The sequence below is a fragment of the Leucoraja erinacea genome, chromosome 42 (assembly GCF_028641065.1).
Source record: "Leucoraja erinacea ecotype New England chromosome 42, Leri_hhj_1, whole genome shotgun sequence".
Taxonomy (NCBI): domain Eukaryota; kingdom Metazoa; phylum Chordata; class Chondrichthyes; order Rajiformes; family Rajidae; genus Leucoraja; species Leucoraja erinaceus.
Genome location: NC_073418.1, coordinates 2,166,735 through 2,174,653, shown reverse-complemented (window position 1 = coordinate 2,174,653; position 7,919 = coordinate 2,166,735).

Sequence of the window (7,919 nt, the reverse complement as noted above, 5' to 3'; positions counted from 1 at the left end):
TGGTGACTGTTGGCTGGCCATAATGCACAAGGCACTATGGGGCACACAGTTAGCTCTTTCTGAACACTGCTGAGGGGATCCATCGGAGCAACCCCAAAATGGAAGAGAGCCTTGGTTCAATGGTTCTACTCACAGAGTAATGCAGCGGCCCAAACAGACCACATGTCCCAGTCTACACTAGTCCCACATGCCTGCGTTTGGCTTAAATCCCTCTATGTTTCTCGGAGTAAAGAGGTTCTTCTGCAGTTGTATAGGGCTCTGGTGAGACCACATCTGGACTATTGTGTACAGTTTTGGTCCCCTAATTTGAGGAAGGACATCCTTGTGATTGAGGCAGTGCAGCGTAGGTTCACGAGATTGATCCCTGGGATGGCGGGACTGTCATATGAGGAAAGATTGAAAAGACTAGGCTTGTATTCACTGGAGTTTAGAAAGATGAGGGGGATCTTATGGAAACATATAAAATTATAAAAGGACTGGCCAAGCTCTCTGCCACAGAGAATGGTTAATCTCTGGAACTCTCTGCCACAGAGGGTGGTCGAGGCCAGTTCATTGGCTATATTTAAGAGGGAGTTGGATGTGGCCCTTGTGGTTAAGGGGATCAGAGGGTATGGAGAGAAGGCAGGTACGGGATACTGAGTTGGATGATCAGCCATGATCATATTGAATGGCTGTGCAGGCTCGAAGGGCCGAATGGCCTACTCCTGCACCTAATTTCTATGTTTCTAAGCTAGATGCAGGAAAATGTTTCCCAATGTTGGGCGAGTCCAGAACCAGAGGCCACAGCCTTAGAATAAAGGGGGGGTCATTTAAGACTGAGGTGAGAAAAAACTTTTTCACCCAGAGAGTTGTGAATTTGTGGAATTCCCTGCCACAGAGGGCAGTGGAGGCCAAGTCACTGGATGGATTTAAGAGAGAGTTAGATAGAGCTCTAGGGGTTAGTGGAGTCAAGAGATATGGGGAGAAGGCAGGCACGGGTTATTGATAGTGGATGATCACAATGAATGGCGGTGCTGGCTCAAAGGGCCGAATGGCCTACTCTTGCACCTATTTTCTATGTTTCTATGTTTAAACCTGTCCTATCCAAGTACCTGTTCAAATGTTTCTTAAGTGTTGCAAGCTCATTCCATATTCCATACACCCACCACTCTTTGTGTGAAAAAGTTAGCTCTCAGGTTCCTGTTAAATCTTTCCCACTTCACCTTAAACCGTATGTCCTCTGGTTCTCGATTCCCCTACTCTGGGCAAGAGGCTTGGTACGTCTACTCATCTTTTCCTCTCATGATTTTATACACTCTGCAAGATTACCCCCTCATCCTCCTGTGCTCCAACCAGTAGCCTGACCAAGTCTCTCCCTAAATCTCAGATTTATGAGGTCTGGCAACATCCTCGTAAATCAACTGCACCCTTTCCAGCTTGACAACTTTCCTATAACATGGTGCCCAACCATGTTCCATGAAGGAATAATCCTTCCTTGCTACACTCCACCAATCAATTGAGCTGCCCCAAGCCTTAGTTTGTAGCATCTACTTTCTGAAGCAGAAATATAAAATGCTTCCTGCAGCTTGGATTGTTTCTTCTGGAATGTCTGAGGTTGAGGGGGGACTGTATGGAAGAAAGACTGGATAGACTTGGTTTATACTCTCTAGAATTTAGAAGATTGAGAGGGGATCTTATAGAAACTTACAAAATTCTTAAGGGGTTGGACAGGCTAGATGCAGGAAGATTGTTCCCGATGTTAGGGAAGTCCAGGACAAGGGGTCACAGCTTAAGGATAAAGGGGAAATCCTTTAAAACCGAGATGAGAAGAACTTTTTTCACACAGAGAGTGGTGAATCTCTGGAACTCTCTGCCACAGAGGGTAGTTGAGGCCAGTTCATCGGCTATATTTAAGAGGGAGTTAGATGTGGCCCTTGTGGGCTAAGGGGATCAGGGGGTATGGAGAGAAGGCAGGTACGGGATACTGAGTTGGATGATCAGCCATGATCATATTGAATGGCGGTGCAGGCTCGAAGGGCCGAATGGCCTACTCCTGCACCTAATTTCTATGTTTCTATGTTTCTATATACAATTATGAGAGGCATAGATGGGGTACATAGTCAGAACCATTTTCTAGGATGGAAATATCAAAGATTAGGCAACACAGTGGCGCAGCAGTAGGGAGTGACCCGGGCTCCATCCTGACTATGGGCGCTGTCTGTACGGAGTTTGTACGTTCTCCCCGTGAACATGTGTGGGTTTTCTCCGGGTGCTCCGATTTCCCCCCACACTCCAAAGACGTGCAGGTTTGTGGCTTCTGTAAATTGTCCCCAGTGTGTAGGATCGTGTTAGCGTACAGAGCGATTGCTGGTCACCGTGGACTCGTTCGGCCAAAGGGCCTGTTTCCGCCCTGTCTCTCTGAGGTCTAAAGACTGGAGGACATGTTTAAGTCAGAGGGAAATGCTTAAAGGACCTTAATGTTTAAAGTGCAATTTTTTTCCCACAGAGATTAGCGGGTGTCTGGAACGCACTGGCGGAGGAGATGGTGGTAACAGATAAGACAGTGCTGTCGAATCGGCTTTCAGACAGGCACATGAATATGCAGGCAGTGAAGGGATATGGATCAAGTGGAGGGAGAGATGAGTATAACGGCACTATGTTCGACACGGACATTGTCTGGCTAATACTTTAAATGAAACCCCCACAACTAAATTGTCATAGAGTCAAGGCTTTTCACTTTACCCTAGTACATGTGACAATAAACTAAACTAGTGATGGATCATATACCGGCAGATGAGATCAGTTTAACTTGGCATCATGTTCGACACAAACATTGTGGGGCCGAAGGGCCTATTCCTGTGCTGGACAGTTCTGTGTGCTGTGTTACATAGAAACATAGAAAATAGGTGCAGGAGTAGGCCATTCGGCCCTTCGAGCCTGCACCGCCATTCAATATGATCATGGCTGATCATCCAACTCAGTATCCTGTACCTGCCTTCTCTCCATACCCCCTGATCCCATTAGCCACAAGGGCCACATCTAACTCCCTCTTAAATCTAACCAATGAACTGGCCTCAACTACCTTCTGTGGCAGAGAATTCCACAGATTCACCACTCTCTGTGTAAAAAAATGATTTTCTCATCTCGGTCCTACAAGACTTCCCCCTTATCCTTAAACTGTGTGGCCCCTTGTTCTGGACTTCCCCAACATCGGGAATAATCTGTTCAAGAAGGAACTGCAGATGCTGGAAGATCGAAGGTACACAAAATTGCTGGAGAAATTCAGCGGGTGCAGCAGCATCTATGGAGCGAAGAAAATAGGCGACGCTTCGGGCCAAAACCCTTCCTCAGACCCCGGGAATAATCAGGAATAATCGGGAATAATCTTCCTGCATCTAGCCTGTCCATATAACCATATAACCATATAACCATATAACAATTACAGCACGGAAACAGGCCATCTCGACCCTTTTAGTCCATGCCGGACACATAATCTCCCCTAGTCCCATATACCTGTGCTCAGACCATAACCAAGCTGGGATGTAATGTTAAAATTGTACAAGGCATTGGTGAGACCAAATCTGGAGTATGGTGTACAATTTTGGTCGCCCAATTATAGGAAGGATGTCAACAAAATAGAGAGAGTACAGAGGAGATTTACTAGAATGTTGCCTGGGTTTCAACAACTAAGTTACAGAGATAGGTTGAATAAGTTAGGTCTTTATTCTCTGGAGCGCAGAAGGTTAAGGGGGGACTTGATAGAGGTCTTTAAAATGATGAGAGGGATAGACAGAGTTGATGTGGGCAAGCTTTTCCCTTTGAGAATAGGGAAGATTCAAACAAGAAGACATGACTTCAGAATTTAGGGACAGAAGTTTAGGGGTAATATGAGGGGGAACTTCTTTACTCAGAGAGTGGTAGCGGTGTGGAATGAGCTTCCAGTGGAAGTGGTGGAAGCAGGTTCATTGGTATCATTTAAAAATAAATTGGATAGGCATATGGATGAGAAGGGAATGGAGGGTTATGGTATGAGTGCAGGCAGGTGGGACTAAGGGGAAAAAAATTTGTTCGGCACGGACTTGTAGGGCCGAGATGGCCTGTTTCCGTGCTGTAATTGTTATATGGTTATATGGTTATAATCCTCCATTCCCTTCCCGTCCATATAACTATCCAATTTATTTTTAACCCCTGTCCAACCCCTTAAGAATTTGGTAAGTTTTGTTGAAACAAAACTGCTGGTGCCTGTTCGTCGGAGGGCGCAGAGAGCAAAGCCACAACTCTGAAATCATCCCCCTTGACAAAGAGGAAGTTCGAGAAGACAAATGTCACATGCAGGAAGTGTGAAATGCTGCAAGAACTGTAGCATTTGTTTCGGTGAGAAACGAGCTGGTTCGGAGAGCGATGTGCAAGCAGCGGAAATGAAGCAGCGAGGATAAAGTGAGGTCATTACAGCCACAAGGGTAGCAAACTATCACCTCCCTACGTGTCCTTTGGGGTTACCCACTTAATTCGACCTAAAATGAGAGAATTCGGTGTACAGTGGGCAGCGGTAGAGTTGCTGCCTAACAGCGCCAGAGACCCGGGTTCGATCCCGACTAGGGGTGCTGACTGCACGGAGTCTACTACGTTCTCCCCATGGCTTTACCCGGGTGCTCCAGTTTGCTCACACACTCTCCAACGAGGTACAGGTTTGTAGGTTAATTGTGTGGAAAGGAACTGCAGATGCTGGTTTATACCGATAATCAGACACAACTCGGCAGATCAGGCAGCATCTCTGGAGAAAAGGGAACCTTCATCAGATTCTTATACTTCAGTCTCCTTCAGTCTGAAGAACGGTCCCATTCCCAAACGTCCCCCAGGATAGTGCAGCTTAGTGCAAGCGCATGGGTCGGTACGTCAATTACCTGTTTCCATGCTGTGTCTCTAAAGGCAAAAGATCATTGGGTTGTGAGCTACACAAGTGGTTTTAACATGGAGGAACTGCAGATGCTGGTTTACAAATAAAATGTGCTGGAGTAACTCAGTATAGAAGGAGAACATAGCTAGGTGACATTTTGTGTCGGCACCCTTGACATGTTTTAACATAGACTCCATTGATGGACAAAGTGCTCCCTCTGCTCCCACAATACTGCATTACACCAGTAATTGTGGCACTAGTCCCTCTGACTGCCTTCTCTCCATTTTACCGCCAAACACTAACTCCCCTTCCCATACCAACTATGTCCTGGACCTCCTCCACTGTCAACGAAACCAAATGTAAATTGTGTTCAGTTTTGGTCTCCTAATTTGAGGAAGGGCATCCTTGTGATTGAGGCAGTGCAGCGTAGGTTCACGAGATTGATCCCTGGGATGGCGGGACTGTCATATGAGGAAAGATTGAAAAGACTAGGCTTGTATTCACTGGAGTTTAGAAGGATGAGGGGTGAATTTTATAGAAACATATAGAAACATATGACTTCAGAATTAAGGGACAGAAGTTTAGGGTAAACATGAGGGGGAACTTCTTTACGCAGAGAGTGGTAGCGGTGTGGAATGAGCTCCCAGTGGAAGTGGTGGAGGCAGGTTCATTGGTATCATTTAAAAATAAATTGGATAGGCATATGGATGAGAAGGGAATGGAGGGTTATGGTACGAGTGCAGCCAGGTGGGACTAAGGGGAAAAAAATTTGTTCGGCACGGACTTGTAGGGCCGAGATGGCCTGTTTCCGTGCTGTAATTGTTATATGGTTATATGGTTTTCATACCTCTAGTTTCCCTCTCCCCTAACTCTCAGTCTGAAGAAGGGCATCGACCCAAAACGTCACCTATTCCATTTCTCGTGAGATGTTGCCTAACCCGCTGAGTTACTCCAGCATTTTGTGTCTATCTTCAGTGGAAAGCAGCATCTGCAGTTCCTTACTACACATTCTCAACCCTGGTGGGCTGCCCGGAGAAGATAAAATGACAATTCAAAGCTTTCTGTACTCTAGTAGATCCGACCCAACTAGTGACCCCGCTTTATCTTATTCTGCTGTTTCTATGGAGACGGCGTCTCCTTTGCTCCCCATTGTGATGCAGCTCCTGGCTTGATTCTCGGTCCAAGCCCAAGATTTGGATTGTGAGCCGATTAAGCAGAGAGACTTTGTGTCTGGTGTTGGGCAGGAGAGTGGATCGGAGCGGGGGACTGGGAGTGAGAGCACTGAAGTAGTGGTGAGAACCATGAACGATGGCACATGGCTAGAATGGAGAGAGTGAAATCCATTTCAGGAGACCATAGAGAGGATAAAAGGGTCGGGGGCCTTAATGGGAGGTGGACGGAGGTTGTGGTTGCTTTGGAGAGAGTACAGAGTAGACTCACCAAGATGTGGAGGACTCTACTAACGGGGAGAGATTGGATGGTTCAGGGGAGGTTGGAAGATGAGAGAGATGATGGCGGGAAGGTTATGGGAGTTGGATGATGGGGGTGATGTTGGTTTGGCGGTGAGTCAGTGGTCAGGAGGGGTGATGGTGGAAATATTGTAGGGGTTCGAGGGATGGTGTCGGCAAGGCCTTGAGGGACGAACCTGCTGAGTTTCTCCGGCAGTTCAAGAAGGAACTGCAGATGCTGGAAAATCGAAGGTTGACAAAAAATGCTGGAGAAACTCAGCGGGTGCAGCAGCAGCATCTATGGAGGGAAGGAAATAGGCAACGTTTCGGGCCAAAACCCTTCTTCAGAATTTCTCCAGCATTTCAGTCTACCTTGAGGGACGAATAATGGGTTTGGTGGTCAGGAGGAATGATGGTGGAATGATAATGGGGGCTGGAGAGAGAGTGGTGGGAAGGCCTTAAATGACGGATGGTGGGTTGATGATGGGAAGAGTCTGGGGATTGGGTACTGGAGTGTGATGAGGGGGGTGGCAGTAGGAAGGTCCTGTGCTGGGTGATAAGGATATAAAAACATAGACAATAGGTGCAGGAGTAGAGGCCATCCGGCCCTTCGAGCCTGCACCGCCATTCAATATGATCATGGCTGATCATCCAACTCAGTATCCTGTACTGCCTTCTCTCCATACCCCCTGATCCCTTTAGCCACAAGGGCCACATCTAACTCCCTCTTAAATATAGCCAATGAACTGTGGCCTCAACTACCTTCTGTGGCAGAGAATTCCGCAGATTCACCACTCTCTGCGTGAAAAAAAATGTTTTTCTCATCTCGGTCCTAAAAGATTTCCCCCATATCCTTAAACTGTGTGACCCCTTGTTCTGGAATTCCCCAAATCGGGAACAATCTAGCCCGTCCAACCCTTAAATATTTGTACGTTTCTATACGATCCCCCCTTCACAATATTCTAAATCTAGAGAGTACAGCGAGTATCAAGCAGAGTAAATCTTGCTATATTAAGATGGAGTTAGATGTGCCCTTGTGGCTAATGGATCAGGGGGTAGGGAGAGAAGGCAGGTACGGGATACTGAGTTGGATGATCAGCCATGATCATATTGAATGGCGGGGCAGGCTCGAAGAACCGAAGGCCTCTACCTCCAGAATATGTCTATGTTTCTATGGAGGCCATGGACTATCTTATATAGACTTCCTATGTTCTATGTTGGTGTCCTATGTTCTATCATCGCCCAACCGCACCCAAACTAGAGGGGCCGAATGTCCTAATTCTACAACCCTGTGGACCACTTCTAGACACTACTGGGCCGAGCGCGGGGGGGGAGGACCGAGCATGGAGTGGAAGGGGGGAAAGGTGACGGCGGCCTACATCGGGCCAAGGCGTGGAGGGACCAGGCCCAGGAGGTGGGCTGAGGGGCGGCAACCGAGATAAACCTCGCAAGAGCTACAACGACACCCCGTTCCGATCGGGAACCCAGGTACGAGGACAGGCGCGGCGGCTGGCCCGACAGGGAGGCCTGCAACAGCGGCTGACGGGGGAGATGACTGAGAAGCAGGAAGTCGCTGAATGTACGGGCCGCAGACA